Source organism: Elephantulus edwardii, unplaced genomic scaffold, assembly GCF_000299155.1.
Source record: "Elephantulus edwardii isolate Elephantulus edwardi_28Jun2011 unplaced genomic scaffold, EleEdw1.0 scaffold00115, whole genome shotgun sequence".
Taxonomy (NCBI): domain Eukaryota; kingdom Metazoa; phylum Chordata; class Mammalia; order Macroscelidea; family Macroscelididae; genus Elephantulus; species Elephantulus edwardii.
In genome coordinates this window covers 3687591-3713415 of record NW_006399865.1, presented here as the reverse complement: position 1 = coordinate 3713415, position 25825 = coordinate 3687591, and the positions used below count along the sequence as shown (strand labels likewise).

Genomic DNA, 25825 nt, shown 5'->3' with positions numbered 1-25825 from the left:
TTTTTTTTCTATAATTATATTTTATTAATTTTTACAGAGATTTTGGAACGTAGTTGGATATTTTTGTAATTGAAAGGCACCATTTGGGTGGAGGAGAAATGTGACAGTTCCCTTTGACCCCGATGGAACTTGATTCAGGTCACATCTCTTCATCTGTAATAGCAGAGAGAATTATCTGTGTGATATTGTACAAGATGAACCTTCTCCTTCACCCGTTACTCAAAGGGCAAGGGAACAATGTGCAGCCCTCCATGTGCTCCGTGTCTCCTGTCGCTCACTGCATGTCCCTGGTTCCTTTCATGTCTCATAAATAAAAGATTCCTATGAAAATATGGAAACTATCCTTGCCCTAAATTAGGAAAGCAGCTTTGCTTTCATTTCCTTCCCTGCAAGTTGGCAACTGGGTAAAAGAAAATATTTTGATTTCCAGAGATACTATTGTCCACCCCCAGCCTCCCTGCCAACCCAGGGCTGTGGGTAGACTGTAGGGTGTCCTTTCTAGTAAATTCCTGGTTAGACCTGCTCTGTTTCTTCTTGACAGGGCCACTGATTCTTAGCCAGCAGAGCCTGCTGTGAGCACGTTTGGTGACCCTCAGGAAACAGAACCTGCCGTCCCCTCTCTCAGCCCCATCCTTAGCCTACAAGATAGGAATGTGGCTTGCCGGGTAATGTTCTGCTCAGCTGTCCCTTATACAAGCTAATTTGTTTGTTTCGTCAGCCCCCAAATATGTTCCTAGTGGTTGGTGATGATGGTTAAGAAGCAATATGGACCTTGGTGAGCAAATCTCTCAACCCCTTGACCTCATTCATCTAGTCAGACACAAAGCGTCTTTGAACTTCTGTGTAGTCAGCACTTGGGATAGTACTGAGTCTAGGTTTGGGGCCTGGCCCAGCTGGGTCTTCTGTTCAAGTTTCAATCATGGTCAAAGGCTACAGTTTCATCTTGAGCTCAGGATGCTCTTCTGGTTCCCATGTGGTTGTCTGAATCCAGTTTCTTGGAGTTGGAGTTCGAGTTCTTTGTGGTTATGTGTTCCTGCTCACTTACTGGCTGTCAGCCACGGGCCTCTTTTTCCTCCTACAGACTTCCTACAGCTCCTTGCTATACGGCCTTCTCACAGGCTCCTCAAACATGGCAGCTCACTGAAGAGTCTCTGCAGTCTGCTGCTAGACACTCTTAAATAATGCAATGCAATCCTAAGAGTAATGTCCCATTCCTTTTGCCATAGCTCCAAACCTGTCACCACCAACTTAACTTCAAAGATTTTTAAGTGAATTCCTATGGTGATTACCTAATGCTACTGCAACAACAAGTCCAAGTTGACCATGATACAGAACAGAAATTAATTTTCTTAACATTTCTGGAGAATAGAAGTTCAACTCGCAGTATTGGCCTTGTTCATTTCCTTCTATGAGCAATCCTCCTTTGTTTTGGTCAAACATTCTTCAAAGCAGTATAGCACTGGTCTGTCCACTTACTGTACAGGGGTAACTTGTGGTGGCTGTGAAGCTGAACACTGTGACACTGATGTGTCAAATGTGATAATGGTTACCCATGGTGGACAGTGTTTAGTGGAGCTCCCCGATTAAAACATTCTTGGAAGCAGGGGTGGCATCCACTTCCAATATAGCTTGCCTCCGGAAACCCTGTGAACCTGGAGAAAGGATGAAAGTTACACAGATGTTTAGGTCTTTCATTCACAGGGTCACTGTGTGTCACCTACGACTCGACAGCACTTAACAACAAGAACAATAATAACAATGAGCAATCCTTGGTTTTCCCTTGGTTACAGATGGGTTCTTACCTGTCACCTGTCCTACCCTTATGTGTGTGTCTATATCTGTCTGTTATGCTCCTTTTAAATAAAACATTAATAAATGATTGCACTTAGTAACCTATTGTGGTATAGTATCATCAATATAACAGTTGTACATTTACAGATACAGGGATTGTTGTTGTTAGGTGCCATCAGGCAGGTTCTGACTCATAGTGACACTATGGGTTGCACAACAAAACGAAACCCTGACCAATCCTGAACCATTCTCACCATCTCTGCTCTTCTTCAGCCCATTTTTTCAGTCAATCCATCTCCTTATGGATCTTCCTCTCCTTCACTGACCCTCTACTTTTTTCACCAGGATGTCCTTTTCCAAGGACTCGCCCCTCTTAATAACATGCCCCCCCAAAAAAAAACATGCCCAAAGTATATGAGCTGAATTCTCCTTATCCCTGCTTCTAAGGAGCACTTTTGCAGCACTTCCAAGACATACTGGTTTCCTCTTTTGACAACCCATGGTATAGCCTATATTCTTTCCCAGTACCACAATTCAAAGACATAATTTCTTCTTTGATCTTTTTTTAGACACTGTCCACCTTTCACATGCATAGGAAGTAATAAAATAAAAAATACTACTGCTGGAATCCAGCCCACCTTAGTCTTCAATATTATATCCTTGCTCTTCAGCACTTTCAAGAAGCCCTTGACAGCAGATTTTCCTCATACAGTATGCTATTTTATTTCTTGACAGCTGCTTTCATGGGTCTTTAAGTAAAATGAAATCCTTGAAAACGTCAGTCATTTCTCTATTTATCATGATGTTGTTTTTACAGGGATTATACCTTTCAGATATCCTTTGAGGAACACAATTTAATCCAGAACAACTGGATTCGGTATTAAGTGAATGAAGTAGAGGAAGTTAGTCTTCTGTATTTATGCCATCCTTTATTTACAACACAACACGGTTCTTCCTGAAATCACTCACTAGAAAAAGAAGATAAACAGTGCCATTGGGAAGATGTCCCAGGTAGAGGGAGTAGGTGGAAAAGAGGTAAAACAATTTCAGTGAACATCAAAACATCATGAATTAACCAAGTCTTGATTTATCGGACATAATAAAGACCAGTTTGCAAGGTTCAGTATCATTGCTATTACAAATGTTGGCATTTCAGTGTTGCCTCACTGCTACGAAAGTGATGGAGACCTTGGCTGCACTTCTAAAACCAGCACTGCTATAGTTTCTGATCACCAGCTCTTAAGTGATAGGGACCATTGTCTTCAACTTCCCTTGCACTCCTAATGTGTTCTAGAATGGCAATGATGTCCCCTATGGATCCCTGGCTATATTTATATCATCCAAACAATATTCCAAGGAACTCTGGTGGTGGAATGCATAACACACTATGCTGCTAACTCAAAAATTGGTGGTTTGAGTCTACCAGCTGCTTATTCAGCAAAAGATGGGCTTTCTCATCTTGTGAAGGTTCTCAGTCAGCCCTAGAAACCTAATAGAGGTTTTCTGTGAGTCGCAGTTGACTCAACAGTACTTGATTTTATTATTGTGTGTGTGTGTGTGTGTGTGTGTGTGTGGTTGTTGTTGTAAATAATATTCCAAGTGTTGTGATTGGTCGACTACAACTCCTAGTGACGCTATGAAAAAACAAATCTGAACCTAACCCTATCTTTCTTATGCTCCTCTCTGATATACCCAAGCCGTTGTTACAGTCACTGTGTCGATCCATCTTATTGAGGGTCTCCCTCTCTTTCGAGAATCTTCCAGCTTCCCAAGCATCATCTCTTCCTCCAAGTAGAGGGTCATACATAATTTAATGTTTTGTCTTCACTGTCCAGAATCTGGGAAAGTACTTTAGAGGTTGAACTCGGCAAGAGTATATCCTCCCCCCGCCCGCCTCACACTGTGGTTATTGAAAAGAGGCCTGGAAAGCAAATGGAGACATTTTCCTGTAGTGTGTGTAGGAATTTCTTCCAGTGCCTTGAAGAATATGTTTCCTCTCCAGGGTCAAGTAGATATATTAGAATCTGCTCACTGGATAACTGGGAAACAGACGGTCCAGGAAAACTCCAGAGAGATTAAGCATTGGTTTCCATGTTTATAACAAAGATCTGGCAACAAGCCAGCTTGTACTTGAAGCAGTGTTTTCTGTTGTAAAGCTATGCAGCTCCTATTCTGAGGTACTTCGATACCCTGCTGGTCCAGAGTGCCTGGTAATGCCAATCCTGGCTCTAAACAGGATGCCTGGTTCAGTTAGCATGTCACCTATATCAGGAAATCCCATGCCACATCCTACTGAAAGTGCCCAGTTTGTATCCTGGGCTGCTTATGTTCCCTAGTAGACCATCTGTTGCACATGGAAGTGGACATTGAGGATTTGCAAGGAGAACTTGCAGCTGTGACTTGGGAGGCCCTGCTGGTCTGACTAAACCGTCAGTAAGTGAAACACAGCATAAGTCCCATCAACTCGAAGACCTGAGACTCTTGCCAATACACCCCCAGATGGAAACTTAATAGAAGAAATATTCTGATGAGCTTGAGAGACTGCCAGATTGTTGGAGAGCTCCTATGAAGGGGAAAAGCCCCTTTTGTTCAGGCAAATACTTTCCCCCCCTTTCAGGTAAATACTTTTTCCCCCCTTCAGGTAAATCCTTTTTATATAAAAAAAGATACGCTCCAGTTTATTTTAAAGGCTACAAATTAGGCATCCTTTCTCTTTTTCTTGATAATGTGTCCAAAGGATGTGAAATAACGTCTTACCATCCTTGATTCCAGGGAATCTTCTGGCTTCATCTCTTCAATATTCCTGTTGTTGTTGCTGTTATGTGCTGTGGAGTTGCCTGCATCTAATAGTGACAGTGCATCTAATAGTACAGTGGCTCTGAGCCCTTCCCTGTCGTGAGCCAAGTTCATTGTCTCTGACACACCTGCCCCCCTTACTCCAGTAATGTCATATTTCAAAGACCTTGGTTCTTCTTAGGTCTTCCTTATTCATAGGGTTTAAGAAACTGTAAATCGAAAAGGGAGGGGAGTACCTTACTTTCCTCTTGGGAAGTGGCTGATGGGGTGAAACTGTCTTCAATTAGCAGCCTAACATCTAACCCATATCCCGAAGTTCTGCAGATTAGGAACTACAATACGCGGCGCAATTACATGAGATGACAAAATGGAGAACAATTAGATGAGATGACAAAATGGAGGGTAATTACATAATGCTGAGAATTATAGCCTAGCTACATTGACTCATATTTTGAAGAGCACAGTCCGTCCATGATAGCGTGGCTAAGATCTGTAGCATATTAAATCACACAGTTACCACAAGTGAGAGTAGCTGTACCTCCAGAGGGCTGGAGATGGATCCCTCACGTGATGTGTCACATAGTTTAGGAAGTGTCAAAAGAACAGCTTTGGGACAGCCAGTGCAATTTTGTAAGAAGAACTCAAGTCACTTGCTTGAGTCTCTTTAAAAGGATCAATAATGTTTACTATCCAGAAATACTGTCCCACATTCCTTGCCCTCTTTCCCCCATTGTCTGTGCTCACTATCACCTTTCCTTGACTCTTGCAATTATGCCAAAACCCAGGAATCAGCTTGGGGAGCTGAACTGCCATGGGAGGTTGGGGTAAGACAGATTTTGAACAAGCCAGAAACTCTTTAGCATGATCTTGAGGAAGATAATATTTTTTAAAGATTTTTTTTAAATCATTCAGCTTGTATAAAATTGTAGCCAATGAATTTAAATGAAATTGTAGCCTATCCATTTTCAAGTTTGGAGTGCCCTAAGTATACCTAATTATTTCTAGATTTTCAAAGCCCACAGTGGTGATAATATTTTGAATAGGACCTTTTCTTTTATAGATGCCCACATAATGGTGCCTAAATGTTGAGTCTTTAGAACATACTGGGGGAAAGAATTTCCTATCAATTTGGCTTTGCAAGACTAAGAAATATGGCCCGATTCATTTAGCTTCTGCTTGGCTTTCTTTTGCTATTTGTCTTCTGTGAGCTTCCCTCCTTTGAACAAAGCCCAGGGGACTAATCACAGGGAGACATTCTTGTTTGCCAAATAACAAGTGCTTTATTCTATGACCCCAAGTTTCTGTACAGTAGGAGTCTGATTAACTGGTGCTTTAAAAAAAAACACAAAAATGAATTTTGACATTTTAAAAAATGAGACAAATTGCACTCATTTGCTGATTGAGAAGTGGAAAGTTGCTCAGAGGTGGCATTCTGAATGGGAATAATTGCAAAAAGAACACCGAGCAGAGCAGTGGACTAAGGAGCTGACTCTCTTGTTTGTAGAGTCCTGGAAAATGCATTCAGCCCATTTCTGATCATTGCTTTTAGACGATAAAACTTTATTTTACATAATCCTAACGTGTGATTGGTGTCACTTACCATGTGCCTCACACCGCTGTTGCTAGGTGACATTGAATAAGTCTCAATGTCGAGACTCTTGAGACAACAGGACAGCACACTGCCCATCCCTGCACCATTGAGCCCATTGTCATGAAAGATCTTTCTTCCTTCTCTGACACTCTACCAAGAATGATGTCCTTCTTCAGGGACTGGTTCTCCTGATAACGTGTTACAAATAAGTCTTTCTCTCCCTGCTTCCAAGAAATATTCTGGATGTATTTCTTCGAACACAAGGTAATTTTCATTCTTCAGGAAGTCTGAACAAATGAACAAGTAACATTCATCCTTCTGGAAGTAGTATGTCCAGTATTCTTCTGCAAGTAATATATTCAAAATTCTTCTTCTTCTGGAAGTAGTATATTCAATATTCTTCACCAGCACTGTAATCTAATGCATGGATTTTTGTTTTGCGTAGTCGTTGTCGAGCTTATTAGCGAATTGTCATGCTAATGAGGCAATTGAAAGTACCATGACTTGTGTCAGGTGCACTTTAGTTCTCCTTGCTCCTTGGCAGCAAATTGATATCATCTAATATGTCCTCTGATTTCTTTTACTGTTTCATCAATGGATGGTGATTGTAGAGTCAAGTAAAATGAAACCACGACAAGCTCTTTGATTCTTCCGTTTATCGTGATGTTGCTTATTGGCTCAATTGTAAGACGTTTTGCTTCGTGTCAAGGTGTAATCTGCACCACAGGCCTTGTGGTCTTGGACCTTCATCCGTAAGCCCTCTTCTGGCACTAGAGAGGACGACATCTAGACTGGGATTTCAGAAGGGGCAGTGAGAGAGGCTGAGACGGGGGACATCAGTGGTGATGACAAAAAGCAAATAATGGATCTTAGTAATCTCTAGCATGAAACCAAATGACGGAGGTGCCTCTTTGACTGGGAGAAGGCAGTGTCCTGCTAAGGGTGTCAAGGGAAAATTAGCGGAGGATCTGCCTTCTCATGATTTTCTTAAACGTCCTTTACCCAGCCACCCCAGACAGCCTCGGAATCAAGTAAAATGAGATTGTTTTCAGCCTCCCACCCCAAATCTAATCTGTACTCTGTAGGATATTCTGGAGGCTTCTCTGATCTTTGGTTTGGAAAATTAGATAAAAACGGAAGTTTTCCAGTAAAAGATACACATTATGGCTGGATAGGGCTGCATAAGTTTTTCTATCCCCCATGTTGAAATGTTGAATTTAAATATTAAAATGTCCAGGGATCTTGCTTCTTTTTTCTGGTCTCCTGGAGTTCAGTCTGGCTAGGATGAAGATGTTTCTTTTGGTGGAATCATGATCCAGGTCAGTGGTGTAAATTTGACTGTAAATGAGTGTTACCTGGGGAGCACTGATGACTCTCTATGCCCAGACTGGTCCCCAGGCCAAGTCGAACAGACCTGCTACAATCAGTACCTTTTAAGGAAAGGAAGACAAGTTCCTGGTCATAGCCCTGGTTTGTCAGTGAGCGAGCAAGCGAGAGAGAAACACCAAGGGTGAAAGGGCTGGAGAGGAAGAGGAACAAGATGTAACAGCAGTCCTCCAGCGCCTTTGAGAGGCGAACCAGGAATTTGTGTCCACTCGACATATCTCTGCTCTTTTCTCCCTGAAAATTCACCTCCCAACTTGCGGGAAGGTGCTTGGGCTTAATCGGGAGGGACTTTGCTGTGTCCCACCAAGGAGGCAGTGGAAAGCAAAAAGGGTTTCTGTGCCTGACCCTGTAAAGTGAGGGGGGAAAAAAATCCCACACAGCAGCTTGGGGTTCAGGATAAGGAAGGCGCTTAAGTCAAGAGATTGCTGGTTATCTAGAAGATAATCAAGGGAGCTGGAAGGATTGGAGTCTGTGCCCAAAGATTGGAATATTAGAGTTTATGATTCTAGAAGAGCACATTTAGGGTGTCAGAGTGAGAAACTGGGAGGAAGCGGGAGGAGAGAAAGTCTGAACTCACGTGGCAGTGGAAGGTCTTGCATTGTGGTCAGATATGTGTCATTTTGCTTTTTAAGTATGTGCAATTCTTGCATCTTTCTTTCTTCTGAAGTGTCTCTTTGCTATTTATTGTCAAAATCTTTAACATCAGGGTGTTAACATCCCAGGATGACTTAGAGGATTTTAGCCCAGCTCTGTGGCACAATTGCAACCACAATATAGTCTACGTAGTCTACGCAGTTGTTTATTGTGTCTCCATGATTTAAAAACACTGCCCAGAACAGCCCCCAAAGCCTCACATCCTTGAGGAGAAACTCTGTGTCAATTCTATTACTTCATGCTAAACCTTTGCAGAGTCAACATCTTTTAGAAATACCCCTCCTTTTTCCCCCTCACCAGTAGCAAATATTCTTTGAATTGTGATTGTTTGCATATTTTATTGCTGAATCTGTAGATAACATTCTTTCTTGAAGATTATACATTATATATACAAATACCTCTGTGGAAAAGTATCTAGGGTCAGCACACTTTCTGAAAAGGGTCAGACAATAAATATTTTGAAGTTAGAGAATAGTTATTTTTGGCTTTGATGGCATAGGTCTCTGTGACAACTAGTCAACTGTATCTTTGTAGCATGAAAGCAAACCATACATTAAAGAGTATGTGCAACTGTGTTGTAATAAAACTTTGTTTTTATAAACAGGCTGTGGGCCAGATTTGACCCTTAGGTGGAAGTTTGCTGACCTCTGCTTGAAGTTAGCAAGAAGGAAGCTCCAGTGAGATTTTGCATATGGGCCTCTTCAAGCTCTTATTTGAATTAATTTGACTTTCCCGTTTTGGCTTTTTATTGTGGACATTTACACCATAGTTTTTTACCGCTCTTATAGTAATGAAGGAACTCACAGATGATACTGGCATATGGAAGGTTCTAATCACAGAGGGTTTATGGAAACTGCATTTGTGATGACCATCTCTTGTAGGCAGTCAACAAGCTTGTCTTCTTTACCTCCTCCCAGGAACACTCAAATACCTTCTACCTGGGCCTGAAGAAATGGAGCTTTCTCACACTGTCACCTCAGTTCCTTCGGCCAGGTCATTCATACGCACAAGCCAACAATGTCATTGATCATGGCCTGTATTGGGGACTGTGTTCTGAAATTAATTCAGTGTCTAGAAGGTCAGTATTTTTTAGGAAATATAGCACTTTGCTAGAACCCTCCTCCCAGTCGTTAGAGAATCCTCATGAGTAGGCATTTTTGGCAGCTCCCCCCCAGCCCCACCAGTTGTGAAATATGGCTTGACAAACAATCTGACAAGAAGTCAAGACTCAATGTTGTTCTCCTCCTGATTTAGAAGATCATTTGGAGAGGAAGCTACTTCTCCCCAAATAAAAGGCATATCCCTCCCAATGTCAATCTCAAGGATGTGCTTTCAAGGTCTCCTTCGCAGCATTTCATTATCCTACTCTTAATTCGGCCACTTTCTGAGGTAGTTTGAGTTTTCAAGCAGAGCATAAAAGGGTTGTTTTTGAACAGTCATTCTCTGGAGTCAAATGCATGTCGTTAGTAGGACAGGAAAGGAATGGAATATCCCTTTTCTGCCAATGACCCTTCTGGCTGAAAGGGAAATTTCCTCAAATTTTCTGTTTTCGGTGTGAGATACATAAAGAATTGATCTGAGAAAGACATCGAAAGAAGTAGAAAGCATTTTGCAAAGGAAAAAACTAATATCCTCATAGCCATATTGGTCCTGTTCCCTTTAGAAAATGTTTATTTAGTAACATGGAGCTCTTTTGGCCTAGTGCTAAGAAGTTGCTCTATAATACCAAAGGCAAAGAGTTCAAATCCACCAGCTATTCCACAGGAGGAGGATAGGTAGTCTCCTCCTGTTTAATTAACTACCTCCGAAAACACACTGGAGGGTCAGCTGTAGGTTGGCTCATACTCAGTGGTACACAACAACTGTAGCATGGCAAGTCATGGGAAGGAAAGTTTTTCCTTTCTAAAGCATAATTCTGGAATTTTCTCATGTGCAACAGGCCCCACTCCAAAGAAACAGAAGAAGGCACAATCTGTATCAGTATACTATATTGTATTGTCTTTACTACTAGCTCTTAATTTTGCTTTTTCAGTTTCAGCATGGTTCATACTTGGGGATAGATCACTATTCTCTGTGGTGGGAGCTGTCCTGTCCTGTGTAGATATTAATCTGCATCCCTGGTCTCCCCACCCACTAGCTGCCAGTTGTATCACCACCACTCCCACAGCCCCCCCCCCAAAGCTGTGACAAATAAGAAGTGTTTCCAGAGATTGCCCAATGTCTCTTGGAGGTAGGACGACTTACATTACGGGTAATAACTTCTGGTTTGATTCTACTTTGCCCCAGGCTTGGTATCATTTAACTGAAGTGTTGGGAAACTGTTGGCTCTCCATCCTCAAGCCTGCTTGATCTTGTTGTTGCATTGAGTGGTGGAGAGAAAGGGACCAGGGGCACATGGGTAGGGTGTCTGTGCATCCAAGTTTATCCAATGAAAGTATGAACAATCACCACCCTAGAGTGTCCCAGTATGGGTGAAAATGATAGGATATCCTTGCAAAGGCTGTTTGGGTTTTGCCAGGGGAGGAAGAGTTTGAAACATTCCTATAACCTTACAAGACTTTGTGGCCTGTGCCGTGGGGAAAGACCCCAGGTTCAGAAGTGTTCCATAGAGGTCTGCTGAGGCTTCTTTGCGAGGAGAATGCGCGGGTCATTGCTGCGGCCGTGGTACCGCTATGGGCTTGCCAGGCTCTGGGCCACGAGCTGCGCAAGCACCGGTCTAGAATCAGGATTGAAACCTCAAGATGACTGAACAAGACCCTGGGGGCATTAGCCTCCTCCAGCAGATGGTGGCTTCAGGCACTGGGGCGACAGTCACCTCTCTCTTTATGACACCCCTGGACGTAGTGAAGGTGCGTCTGCAGTCCCAGCGCCCCTCAGGAGCCAATGAGCCAACACCTCCCTCTAGGCTGTGGAGCATCTCCTACACCAAACTGTCGTCCCCTCTCCAACCTGCTGGGAAGTGCCTCCTGTACTGCAATGGAGTCCTGGAGCCAGTGTACCTATGCCCAAAGGGGGCCCGCGGTGCCACCTGGTTTCAGGATCCCACCCTCTTCACTGGTACCATGGATTCCTTTGTAAAGATTGTGAGGCATGAAGGCACCAGGACCCTCTGGAGTGGTCTCCCAGCCACCCTGGTGATGATTGTGCCGGCAACCGCCATTTACTTCACTGCCTATGACCAACTCAAGACTTTCCTGTTTGGGCGAAACTTGACCTCTGACCTCTATGCACCCATGGTGGCTGGCGCTCTGGCCCAATTGGGCACAGTGACTGTGATTAGCCCCCTGGAGCTGGTGCGGACGAAGCTGCAGGCTCAGCATGTGTCGTACCGGGAGCTGAGGGCCTCTGTTCAGGCTGCAGTGGCTCAGGGAGGCTGGCGCTCTGTGTGGCTGGGCTGGGGGCCCACTGCCCTTCGGGATGTGCCCTTCTCGGCTCTATATTGTTTCAACTACGAGTTGGTGAAGAGCTGGCTAAGTGGGTCCAGGACAAATGACCAGACATCTGTGGACATCAGCTTCATAGCTGGCGGCATCTCAGGGACGGTGGCAGCCATCCTGACTCTGCCTTTTGATGTGGTGAAGACTCAGCGCCAGGTCCAGCTGGGAGCGATGGAGGCCATGAGAGTGAGGCCTCTACCTGGGTGCTGCTGCGGAGGATCCGAGCCGAGTCAGGGACCAAGGGATTATTTGCAGGCTTCCTCCCAAGGATCATCCAGGCCGCCCCCTCCTGTGCCATCATAATGAACACTTACAAGTTTGGCAGAAGGTTGTTCCAGAAACTCAACCAGGAGCGACTGCAGGGCCCTTAAAAGGGGCCAGGGATTCAAGACCCACACCCATCTGCTTCATGGATAGATGCAGCCAGGAGACTGAGCCAAGTGCCTTTTCCTCAGCACTGAGGGGTGGGGAGCTGCTTCCCTTTTCCCCTCTGGGTCCTCAGGGCCCCCCTCAGACATGGCTTTCTTTCTGCTGCTCCCCATTCCTGAGGCTCAAGGAGCATCACTTTACTATCTCCCAAGTTCAAGACCAAATCTGCTGTCTGCCCACACTTTCATTTCCTTGTTTTGTTTTTTGTTGTTGTTGTTGTTTTGCTGTAACTGGACCTGCCCCCAGAAACCAAACACCCTGGCTGGGCGTGCCTCAGTCTTCCCTACCTCCATTAATTCCTTAAGTCTAAAGTTGAATTTATCAAGTGTCTGTAATTGAGGGGCTAGAGGGTGGGAAAAGTAGGACATTAAGAATGCTTCGCACACCAAGGAGGCCAGGGGAGGGTCCTGTTGCTGTTTGAGGCTTCCCAGGGAAGTATCTGTGTAGGGATCCCACCAAATAAGGGGTCTCTCTTCTTCAGGGCTCACTGATCAAGCCAAGGTAGAGGTGATGAGAGCATTTTTCAAGGGCACACTTACATGACCACAGGAGGGAGAGTGCATGTGTGAACATACATAAAGTATGCTGCAACTGGGAAAAAAAGTGTTCCATAGAGACCTTTGTTGTTGTTGTTAAGTGCTGTTGAGTCATAGACACTCATAGCGACTCTGTGAATGAAAGACCTAAACGAACACTTGTATAACTTTCACTGTTTCTCCAAGTTCATAGAATTTCCGGAGGCAAGCTATTTCAGAAATGGATGCCACTGCTGCTTCCAAGCTTGTTTTAATCGGGGAGCTCCACCAAACACTGTCCATCATGGGTAACCATTATCGCATTTGACACATCAGTGTCACAGTGTTTAGCATCACAGCAACCACGAGTTACCTCTATACAGCAATGCACAGACCAGTACTATACCACTTAGAAGAATGTTTGACCAAAAACAGTTAAAAGCAAGCCTGAGGGCCACAGATTAAAATCACCCATCTTTGGCTTGGTAGGACAACCTACCTGCTACCCACTAGGCCAACAGAGCTTAAACAGGACAAAGACTATTATCTGGACATATCAGCATATGCTCAATATGGAGACTGATGGAATTAATGGAATCGTAGTCTGTGTTGTTTGTTAGGTTCCATTGAGCTGGCTATGACTCCCAGCAGTCCCATGTACAAAACACTGCCTGGTTTACACTCTCCTCACAGTTGTCTTTGTGTTTGAGACCTTTATTGCAGCCACTGTATCAATCCATTTCATTGAGGATCTTCCTATTTTCCACACTGTCAGAGTAATGAATGATACTATATAGTATATAATATTATTGTATAATATTGTGATTTTATATATAATCTCACAATCATGATTAATGGCAGGCAGGCAAGTTCATCACTGTTGAAGATGGGGCAGACCATGAGTAGAATATAGACACAAGTGCAGGCTAAAAAAGGTTACAGGATTTGTCCCGGGGATTTAATTACCTGGCTACATGGTGTTAGAGATATAGTTCTTAATCCTGTATCCCTGAGTCATAATCATAAGATAATACCAGGGCCTCAACTTTTAACTTAAAATAGAAAACTTGCATCTGATTGGCTGTTTTCAGCAAATACTCGAGCAAGTTCCCTAGTGCTTCGTATAAGTATCTTTCTCCATGCTTGTTATTCAGTCTCCAACCACACTCTTTCTGAGGGCAAACTGCTGTTTCCCTACATTTGCTCGGGCTTGTCTAAGGTCGCTATGAGTTGGAACCCACTCAATGGCACCTAAAAACAAGAAGAAGCTATACTGTTGGTTTAATGGCCAGAAGCATTGAGGAAGTAATTTAAAGAACTCATCTGAACTTAGATAAAAACTCAAAATAGACTTAGGGAACCGTAAAAAGACTTGCAGTCTCCCACAGACCAAGTGTGTTAGCCTTAAAGCTCTCATACATATTTTTGCAGAGGTCTTTGTCTACTTCCTGTGCAGCCGGAAGTTGATCCATTTTGAGCCAAGATGGATATGTATTTTTTAAATCAGATTTTTTAAAAAAATTTCTTCTCCCAATAAAAAAGAGAGTCAAAAGTTCTGAGGAATAAGGAGGTACTGCTGGGTTTATAATGGCCTTTCTATTTGCTTTTACAATCATAGTATTACTGATATGAGGCTTCCTGCTTGGAAAAGTGCTTTGCAATACTTGAGACAGAAGAGAAGGCTTTTACAGCAGACTAGGCTACAATAGAAGAAGCTGAAGAAACCAGACGTGGGTTGAAAAGCAATCGTTCTTTTGGACTTAGAGGTAGGGGAAAATATTTTTCTCCCAACAGTAAATCCTGTCACTTGTGAAGGAGACTATTTGTTAAATCCTCGAGTGGACGATTGCATTGTATGGTCCTCAGGCATGTATGTACCTTTACTAAAGTCAGCTCACAAAAACCCTGCAGGTAGTAATACACACTCTAATCTGTAATCAGAATCATCCTCCCACCTGGAACCGTGAAGAAAAGATTTTCCACCCCTTAATGAAGGCTAGGTAATTACGTGGGTCCACCCCATTCAAAAGGTCAGTGGTAATTTGGTTATCTGGAAGGCAGTGCTGCCTTCAATTTGATTCTTAAAGTGATACAAACTCATGGCATAGACTTTCCCTTCATGCCTTCTGTATTGTTACCTTCGACTGCCTCTTTTCTTGATCTCAGATCTTGGCCGTCTGTGTCTAGTGGGCCAAGGTGAAGCTCACTGGCAGGATACTTACTGTGAGCCCAGATGATAGCACTCACCCTCTTTGCCTCCATCTTCCCACTTTCACCTTGTTATGTTTCCTCCCTGGTGTAGAAATCACAATGCATTTTGCTTCTGTAACTTTTATAAAGGTTGTATCCTCCTCTTTCAATTTCCATAGATTTTTTTTTTCACATATTGTCTGGGCTCCTGTTGCTTTTGCATCCTGGCTGTGATGGTTTGCATATTGGTCCTTGGTGATTCCCTGGGTGTCAAAGTAAAACCATGATCTATCAGGTTATCATTTCAGGTGGTAGCATATGATCAAGAATCAATAGTAACAAAGGAAGATGTCCAAGCTGCACTAATGGTGTTAACAAAACAAAAAAAAATAATAAAAGAAAGAAATATGGCTCCAGGAATTGACGGAATTTCGAAGACCTGAGCACCAAGCAAGAAGACATCCATATTTGTGCCCATTTGCAAAAAGGTGATCTAAGGGAGCTCTGGTGGCCTAGCAGCAAGGAGCTACACTACAATCCCAGAGGTGTGTGGTTTGAATCCACCAGATGCTCTGCTGGAGAATCTTGAGGGGCAATCTCCTCCTGTACCAGTCAGATTCGATTTGACGGTACACACACACACACATACACACACACCATCATCATCATCGTAAAACTGAATTTTTTTTTTTAAAAAAAGGTGATCTAGCAGAATGCAAAAATTGTAGGAGAATATAATCAACATCACATACAAGCCAAATCTTGCCGAAGATTACTCAGAATGACTGGAGAACGACATGAAAGTGCCAGAAATTCAAGTTGGAATCAGAAGAGGCTGTGGAGGGAGGGATATGATTTAAAAGAAGATGCTTACTTGTGTTTTATTGATTATGCAAAGACTTAGGTCATAACAAATTATGGCTAACATTGAGAAAACAGGAATCCCAGAGCACTTAACTGTGATTGTTTGGAATTATATCTCTATCAAAACTTTTTTGAGGGCACTGGGTTTTGGTTTGTAAGAAGAGGGCAGCGACAGGATTCTTCCTTTCCATGTAGGACACCTGGGTTCCATTCCCAGGGAGTGCATCTTATGTGCAGCCGCCACCCATCTGTCAGTGTAAGTTTTGATGCTGAGAGGTTTCAATGGAGCTTCCAGATGAGGAAGGAAGGTCTGAGGTGGGCGACTACTGAAAATCAGCCAGTGACAATTCCGAGTCCCGATTATATGATCCCAAAGTGACCATGAGGATGACACAGAGCCTGGCTGAGTGCATTGGAGAGGGGAGACGATGATTATAGCAGTGGACAGCAGTATGTAAGCTTGGTGGATGAACCCACTAGAGGACCCCATACTCCTGGACTTTCTAGCTAAGCAGAAAGTGAGGACTGTATGTAAGATCAGCTGAGTGTCTGGAATCTGTGGACCCCACCAAGGCAGTTTAGAGGGGAAACTCTTTTTTCTTCCACATTTCTGTTTAGTCTTAACTTTCTGAAGTTGTCAAGAGGGCTGGACACTGAGGCAGCTGTTTGTATGCAAAATGTTATCTGCTTCAGTTTTCCTCTTGAAGGTTTGGCTGTCTGCCCAGGCTTTATATGCGAGGCTGGTCCAAATATGTGCACTTTAAAAAAACAAATTAAAAAAACTACAAATTTTATTCCTTCAAAGTGAGGTGTTGTGGCAAATTCTCCAGGAAGAGATCAGAAGTGGTAAGCAGGTCTTTATAAAGAATGCCCCCAATTTGTGGTTAATATTTTGAATGAGGTTTGCCACCTTCTGAGGATGCAAGGGAATATACAAGCAGAAAGGAAAGATCAGATGCTAAAAGTCAATAAAAGGTAGATATGCTAATTCAAGCAGTGAACCAATTGATGACCTCACTTCAAAACAAAACAAAGAGACATTACTATAAACGAAATTTAAATACAGATCGACCTTATAGATATGGTGAATTTCACTGTCGACTGTCACAATAAAGCAAAATAAGCAAGAGGTTGGATGTAAAAAAGCTGCGTTTACACTTTGCTGTGGTACAGGGAGCCCTGGTGGGAGAGCCCACAGGCAGTTGTGCTGCTAACCCAATGGTGCAGCTCTCTGGTTGTTCAAGTCCCCCGGCAGCTCTGAGTGAGAAAGGTGAGCAATCTCTTCCCATGCGATTTACTGCCTTGGACACGCGGTGGAGGGTGAGGGATGAAATGGCTTCAACTTGGTGGCAATGAGTGAGCATAGTGCACTGTGTGTGCAATAGGATTTTGAGTCAGTTTGAAATGCTGTGTGAATGACACGAAGTGAGCTTGTGCTATTGGAAAAGGGGCACCGATAGACTTGGCTCAATGCAGGGTTGTCACAGACTTTCCATTTGCAAGAAATGCAGCATCTGCAAAGTGCAATGAAATGAAGTGGGCCTGCAACTTCAAAATCTATTTAGAAATGAAATACTCAATCCTGTTATGTGGAGAAGATGATGTGTTCAGTCTTTATGTTTCACCAAAGCTCACGGTCATCAGATTGGAACCCATTCAAAGCTGCCCCTCTGTTGGGTTTCCAAGACTGTGAGTTGCCTTGGGGGAGAGCACGCATCTTTCTTCTTCAGAGCTCCTGATGGATTCAAACCACCAGGGAAGCATGAACTTTAGCTAGTCACACAACGCCGTATTGCTTGGCCTGTCTTTCTCCCAATGGAGTAACTAGTGGATTCAAACAATGTGCCTTTGGGGTCAAAACACAGCTTCTTAGCAGTAAGCCACGAGAGCTCTTATAGTTATAAAAGAATATTCCATTTGAAATATAGCACCTTTTAATGTAGCTTATTAAGACATCACACACACATAAATACATATATCTAGGTGTCCATGAGATTTTAAAGAATTTATGCGTTCTCCAATGTCAGGAGCTCTGGAGGCTTCATAGCTACTTGTTGTTGTTCATTGTCTTTGATTTGAGCACGACTCATAGTGACCCTTTGAACAAAAGGCCTGAAGCCCCTCTACAACCATCAACATTTATCAAAGTTCATAGAGTTTCCACAGGCATGTTATTTAGGAAGTGGATGCCTCTCCTCCTTCCAAACTTGTCACAGTATGTTACTGTTGTTATGTGCCATTGAGTCACCTGTGATGTATAGCGACCATATGCACAGCAGCTCTGAACCCTGCCTGTAGTTACTAAATTATATAAAAATCTTGGGAATATTTAGGTTATTTAGTCTGGTGTAGCACCTCAAATGACAATTTTTTTTAAAAAATGTATACAAATATCCATTTTGGCAAATACACAGCAAACTGCATGGCTTGAGTTTCTGTGTAAACTCAGATCTGACGGGAGCAGATAAAAGCCACCCTCCCAGGTACCTGAGCTGACGTCTGGGTTCCTGCTGCTTCTGAAGGGCTTGGGCATTTAGGAGTGACCTCCCTGACCCTCTCTTTTCTTCTTGACTATCTCAGGCAGAAAGTAGGGCTGGGGACTGCGTCCTCACTCATGTGAGGAAGTCTCCATGGGCCCCTGGCTTGATGGACTGAGGATGGGGTTTATTACTGGCTTGCTCTTTTCGAGAGCCCTGTTTTAAGAGGAAGGAATTCTGGTGGTATATGGTTTCAGCACTTGACTGCTTTGAACCTACCCCCTGCTCCACAAGAGAAAGCTATGGTCGTCTATTGTTGTAGAGGTTCCCTTTGTCACCCATCAACAGGGCTGTTCTGTCTGATAGGGGTGCTATGAGTTGGGATTTGCTTCTTGACAATGGGTTTGTTGTTAATGTTTTTATGGTAAGAGAAGCAAATTATTGGGCCCTAGGTGCCCCTCTGTGTCCTAACCTCACGGCACCCTTTCTCAGTGTCTGGTGGCTGTGCAGACACGGTCTTCAGTTGTCTAAGTTCAGCCTTTCCTGCCAGTGTGGAGTGGACTCCCTTTTTCAGTGAGAAATTCACCCAGAGGGCTGGGTCTTTGGAAGCCCACATCAACTCATGTGCCCCCTCTTCTAAGTCTCATCCCTGCCCTGTGGTCATGCTGCACTCCCCCTTAGGGAAGGCCCTTTAAGCTGATCTGATCCTACAACTGAACACGGCAGCCGTGAGCTCGGACAGCACCCCTGTGACTTTCCAGTGGCTGATCCTCTTCTGTTGAACAGATTTGTTTTTTCCAAAGGGCTACGTTTATGATTTGAAAAGCTTCTGCTTTTCCATAGTGCGTTACAAGGTCTTGATGACAATCACAGGCTGCCTGCTGCATTCAGCACCGGGCGCCAGGACCCGATTCTGCGGGATCGATCACCAGGGTTCTCCAGGCAGCAGCCACTTCCTTTGTGACTGGTGGCATTGCGGACAGGCTCTTGCTGGACTTGCTCCTGTCATTACTGCAGATGTCAAGTGTTCCATCTCCTGGAATCCTATTGAAGAACACCACCCAACAGTTATGTCTGCCTGGCTGCTGGGTGGGAGATGGAAGAGCAGGCCATGGGCTTCAGAGGTGAACATGGCAGTCCTGGTGCACTGCATGTTGGAATGCTGACCCAAAGGTGGGCAGTTCAAAACCACCAACCACTCCGGGAGAAAGATGGACAGTCTTGGAAAGCTGATTGAAAGTCACCTTGAGTTGGAATCAACTTGATAGTAGTGGGCGGTGCCAAGGAAGAGAAGCCCTGGTGGCAGAAAGCTTCCAGAAAGATCATGGCCTTGGACATCCTGTGTGACAGCGTCTGCTATCATGTGGTATTGCTCTGAGTAAAAATTGACATGGATTGATGCTAGTGAAGTGTGTTTTTTTAATCATGTCAAGTAGAGCTCTGGTAGTGCAATGGTTAAGCACTCAGTTTCTAACTGAAAGGTTGGCCCTTCGAACCCAGCGGTTTCCCTATGGGAGTGACAACCTGACCATGTGCTCCATAGAAGTTACGGCCCAGGAAAAGCTAGGGGATGGTTCCCCACTGTCCTCTAGGGTGGCCGGCAGTCATTGACTGAACTAATTTCAAGGAAGGGGTCCCTGAGTAGCACAAACGATCATTCAGTGAGTGGGTTGAGACTACCTAGAAGTACCAAGGAAGAAAGACTTGGCAGTCTAATTTTGAAAATTCAGCCTTTGAGAACTTGCTGGTTCTTAGTTCTTTGACACACATAGGGACATCGTGAGTTGGAATGGACTCACCCGCAGGTTTTTTAAGGGAAGGAGGGGAGAGGAAGCAGACAGGAACAAGCAGAGCACATGTGAAGGAGCCTTGATATGGCCTTGGAGGAGTGGGATGGGTCAGGGAGAGAACCGAAGAAAAGACAGAGCTAGGTGGGTGATTGAGGGGGTGGGGGTGCAGGCAGAGTGTGGAATATAATGGAGGAAGATGGGCCTTACAGGGAGCCTTACAGATTTTCCTGGGAAAGCAGAAGGCCACCTTGTGAACTGTTCAGATTATGGAGAAGGTGCTGTGAGATGCTCTGTGCACTCTACTAATTGCCACTGAGGGACTGGGCTCATGAAGCCCACCCAGTCTGAGAATTTTGTACATGTACCTATTTCTCTAAATAGCATGGCTCTAGAAGTCTCTGCCCACTGAAGAGTTTGTGCCATGAAAAGCAGTCCCCGCTCCACATTGCTTCCTCTAAGTGGCCCATGGTTTTAAAGACAGGATCATTGCATTCTAAGAGCCAATTACGACCCGTGTGGTATGTATTGATTCTCATGCAGAGGTAGGAAACCCATTTCCTCTTTGGAGGGACACCGAGCTACATAACACACATGGCTCCAAGGCAGCAGTGAAGCATGGGTCCAAGGCAGGATTGGATTTCCCAGGCTCAAGGGCCCCGGGACGCTTGGCTCTTACCAACATCTGGAAAACACCAGTCAGTGGAAGGGAAACGCTTTGACAGAGAAACAAGTGAGCGTTTGTTTGCGGTGATGATTTATAATGTTCTGGAAGCAATGAGATGGAGGGTGCTTTCTATAGATAAAATGAATTCTAAATACATTGACCTGAATCCTCTAGAAATAACAGAAACTTGGAGTTTGCTCTGAAAACTCAGATATATGGAGCAGGGAGTCCAATTTGGCTTGACCTAAATAGACTTGTTTATCTTCATCAAGATGTCTGTCTGCTTCAGGGTTGTAAAGGAAACCTGAATAATTGAGATGTTAATCAAAATGAATATATGGAAGCTATATTTTTCCCCCTCTGGATTTGTAAAACTCGAGTATGGAGAGATTGAAAGTCCAAAGTAGCAAACTCTTGGAAAGGAACAAAAATGTTATTTTGGTCGACTAGATCAGGAGTGGCGATCTTTCTTTGTCAGACCAGATTTTTTAGCCTTTGCACACTGTCCAGTCTCTGGGACAACTATTAATTTTGTTGTTGGAATGGAAAAGTCGCAGTAGATAATACATAAGCGAGCAAGCATGAGGGCGCGCCAGTAAGCTTTGAGTTACAGACCCCGCAATTTGAACTTTGTGTTATTTTCACATGCCACAAAATATTATCCTTTTGGTTTGATTTCCAACCATTGAAGAATGTGTAAATCACTCTTGGGGCCGTGGCTGGACAAAAGCAGGTGACTGGCTACAACCAGTCCAGGCGATGCAAGTTGGAAGTTGAAAGGTCATCAGTTGAAACTCACCAGAACAAAATGTGTGTGTGGCTGGGGGAGAAGAAATGAAAAAGATTAGGCAGTCTGTTCCGGTAAATTTTTCAGCCTTGGAACCTCTATGAAGCAGTTGTACTCTGTCTTACAAGGGTCTCTGGGAGCTGGAAGCAGCTCAGTGCCAGTGGGTTTGGTTTAGAGGGGAGGTGTGTGTGGACATACGCTACGTCTCCCCACAAATATTTTCCTAGTAGAGATTCCTGGTTGAAGTGCAATATGCTTTCTTGTTCATGTTGTTTATAAAGTAAATGGATGGGAATTCCTCCTCCCGTTGGTATTTTCCTGGCTTTTTCTAGAAAGCTCTGTGCTCCCACTAGACTGTAACCCTTTCCAGTATCAATCGTCATGCATCTATGAAGTGAAATGCAGGGAATGGACGTCAGAGGAAAAGAAAATATTAGCACTAGAGAGTGGTGCCCGAGCGCCTCTATTTATGGAATTTTAACTTGTGCGCGTTCCTCGATACAAACAACGCCTCCTCGCTCCTCCCCGCCAAAAAAATGCATCAAGAGGTGCTCAGAGGCTCTGTTTCCGCTCTTCTCAGAGCCCCTGTTTCCGGCTCTTTCTGTATTTCTGCCTTTTGAAAGTTCTACTGAGTATTTGTTGAGCTTCTACTCAGTGCTGGAATGGTTTGCTGTTAACCCGATGCTGGCTGCTGACTTCAAAGGAAGTAAGAGGAAAGAGTCTGTGAGAAGTTGCCTGAGGGAAGGGAAAGTAGAAATCACTGTCAACTGTTGAGAACCTTGTGGGGCTGCGGGGGTGGGGGAGGGGCTGCTGCAAGTCCTCTGGCAACAAGGACAATTTTGAGGCTGAAGACCCATCATGCAACCTGAGAAAATATTCACATGTATTTGCAAGGAGGGACAGGTCCTTGGAGAGGGACATCATGCTTGGGAGGGTGGAGGGACAGCGCAGGAGAGGAAGACCCTCGTTGAGATGGATTGATTCCGTGACTGGGGTAATGGGGGTAGGCGTGTCAGAGACGAGGTGGTAAGATTGGCACAGGATAGGGCAGGGTTTACGGTTGTTGTACATGGGGTCGCTATGAGTCGCACACAACCCAATGGCACATAACAAGAACAATAACATATGATAATGTATTATGAGGGAGTTCTGGTGGACAAGTGGTAAGAAACTGTGCTGCAAGCCCATGGTTCACATCCACCAGCTGCTCTGCAGAAGGATGGACAATCTCCTCCTGCCTCTGAAAACCTGCTGTGGGTCAGATCCGACTCGATGGTAAACAACAACAACAATGTGGTAATGGCAAGCATTGCTATAGAGCCTCTATTGCCATCAAATTGATTCCAACCCACAGGAACCTCATCAAGGACAGAGTGGACACACGCTCCACAAAGTTTTCAGTCGCTGAATATCCAGAAACAGATTGCCAGGCCTTTCTTCTGAGGCAGTTCAGGTTGAAAGCTAATCTCCACCCTTTAATTAGCGGCTGAGCACGGAACCATTTGCACCACCCAGAGAGAACGCTCTCTATTAACTCATTGACTTCTCCCAAAAGGCAGTAATCAGCAGATGATATCATGAAATAATCCTGAAACAGAAAAACTTCTGAGTCTGTGACTGGGGATGAGATCTTCGTGTGATAATTTAGGAAGAGGAAAGTTAATCTGTAAATAATGCCTGTGTCAGGTCACAGCAAGTCAGTCATAAAGGGTTCCATGGGTTTATAGCCTTTGGAATTTGACCAATATTTGCCATTGGTGAAATGACAGCAGAGGGTGCTGAAACGGCAGAGAAATTCCCTGTGGGGCTTGTCAGCAAACACACCACTTGTGAAAATTTACAGACCTCCTTGCTGTTGTGTTGGAATAGACTCTTAGCCAGCAGGTTTTCAGAGGCTGTGAATCATACAGGAGGAGATGGTCCGTCTTTTTCCCCCAGAGCAGCTGGTGGACGTGAACTGCCTACCTTTGGGATAGCAGTGCCAACTTTGGGATACTAACTAGGACGCCAGAGTTGGGAAGATTTACAGGGTATGAAATGAAACGAGTGTCATGTGAGTACAGCTACCAGTTAAAAAGCATTTACTGTCAAAAGAAGGGAGTCAGATGAATTGACAAGAGTTGGATGATTGACTCCTACTTCAAGTTGAAAGAACAGAGTTACTTATGTCCAGCAGCCTGTAAATCCCAGCACGTTTCCAACCAAGAAGTGTTAGTGACTACTGTTGGGGCTGGGCCCAGGATATCTCAGATCTTTTCCCTCCTCTGTGTCCATCCAACCCTCAGCTGCTTCTGTGGTGTTCGCTTTTAAGGACTCTCATGTGCACACCTCTTTCTTGGTTCCAGAACAGTTTCTCCCTTACTCACTAACAGCGGCATCCCACAGCCCATTAACTGGCAGAACATTCAGGTTCCCTTCCTTTGGCTTGAGACGGGGTACATAATAAGAAGTAATTTACACTCTCAAGCTCCCCTGGAGAGCAGGCTGACACTGGCGCTTTGCCAGAAACCCTCTGCTTTCTTGGCTTCTTCCTCCTTCCTCCTCTATTATACCTACCTCTCGCTGAGTCCTCCCTGAGACATACCTTATGTGCCTGCTTCTAGGGAACTCTACCGCAGAGGGAGGCGACTCTAGTATTGTCACGGAGAAGTAGCCTAGAGTCCTGCCTCCAGTCAGCTGTTTTGAAAGAATGGACCAACTGAATGAATAGGAGCCAGTCTTTAGCCTTGAGCCACTCAAGTTGTTAGGGAAACAGGAGATGGGTGAAATATCAGAATATTGACGACTGCATTTTAGTGCTTGAGATCCTCTCAGTTCCAGTAAATATTGCCAAGGAAAAAGGCTATTTCTAGCCCCATCTCCTGGGACACATGCCTGCCTTCTCCAGTACCACTTGTATGTGTTCTAAAGCTATTTCTCTTCTTCCTTTCCCCTTCCTTTTTTCAGGTCCTCTCTCTTTCTCTTTTCTTCTCCCCCCCCCCATTTCTTTGGGAACCAATTTACTGTTTTTATTTATAGATCCCTCCCTCCCTCTCTCTCATTTCAAAATGAATTGCCAGAGTGGCCTCAACAGTAGGTTTCAGTATAGTTGGAACCGACTCAGTGGCACCTGACAACAATACATCTATATATAGACTTTATAGACAATACAACGGACCCGTTCCATTTGACCACTTCAGTGAATGTTATACATTCATGGCTCATGTACCCATCGCTGCCATAATTTTAGACCTTTTTCATCCTCCCACAAAGGAACTCCACACCCTTGACCTAACACTTGCCAGTTGTCCCCAGCCCCTGAGCCCTAGGCAACCACTAATCTCTTCTGTTTCTATGAATCTATCTCTTCTAGACGCTTTATTTAATGTAATTGTACTTTTATTGTAATTGTATATTTATAATTGCATGTAGTCTCTTGAGAGTGGCTTGTTAAATTTACTGTAAAGTCTTTAATGTTCATCTATGTTATATCATTTATCAGTACTTTATTTCTTTTAAAAAAATTAATTTATATTGGTTTGCTTACAAAGTTTGTATGCATTGTGTTTCACACTATCCGTCATTCACATTGTGTTTCATACAATCAGACACATTGAGTACTTCATTTCTTTTTTTTTTTTTTTGACCAAGCAATCAGTCTTCAGTTATAATGACAATGCCACATTTTGTTTATCCATTCATCAGCTGTTGGACATTTGAGTTAAAATAACTTTTTAACTATTATCAGCAATGCCGCTATGAACATTCATGTACAAGCCCTTGTGTAAATAATATGTTTTCAGAAGTAGGATCACTGTATCTGTATTCTTTCTTATGTTGAGTCAAAATCTGAATCTTCATGACTCCGACCATTGGTCATTGTCCAACCTCATGGACAAAATCAGATCAAGCTAGACGGTCTTCATGTCCTCACAGAGTTTTCATAAACTCCATTTCTTCTTTTCTTCCCATAACTGCAGTGTGAAAATGAGCTTTACAGAAGTACAAATGGAGAGCCTTGAATGTGTGCTTTTTTATGTTCAAATCAACTGTCTTTTGACCCCAGTCTCAAAGTTTGTTACCTACAGCAGGGAGCTGGTCTGTGATAACTGGATGATTCCAAGATGGGAGACTATAAGAGATTTTCTAGCCAGGGAGGTTTTTCAATTGACTTTAAAGACGCTTTCCCTTTGGAAAGTCTAAAAGGACTAATAATTTGTATAATTACACGTTTGTCAGCTCTTGACATGTTAATGTGAGAAAGGGAATTATGTGGTTTGGGGGGAAAAATCCAACTTAATAGAATAGAGTTATCCTAGGGGCTCTGAAAGAAACTGTGTGTAGCATTCCTTTTGCTCTTAGTCATGAATACAATGGGGAGAAAACTTGACAAAACCACAGGAAAATGTAACAAGTTACTCAACAGCACTGGGTTGTGCTCAACTGGGCCAAATGTTAGGTTCAGTGCTTCTTCA

The 25825-nt window shown here is 43.8% G+C and overlaps 1 protein-coding gene and 1 pseudogene across 1 annotated transcript in view; both read left to right on the top strand.

The window, feature by feature from the left end:
- Window positions 1-25825, top strand: part of ARHGAP6 (Rho GTPase activating protein 6) — a 508230-nt gene that overhangs the window by 199723 nt on the left and 282682 nt on the right. The window lies entirely within an intron of this gene.
- Window positions 10960-12026, top strand: LOC102876758 (annotated as a pseudogene).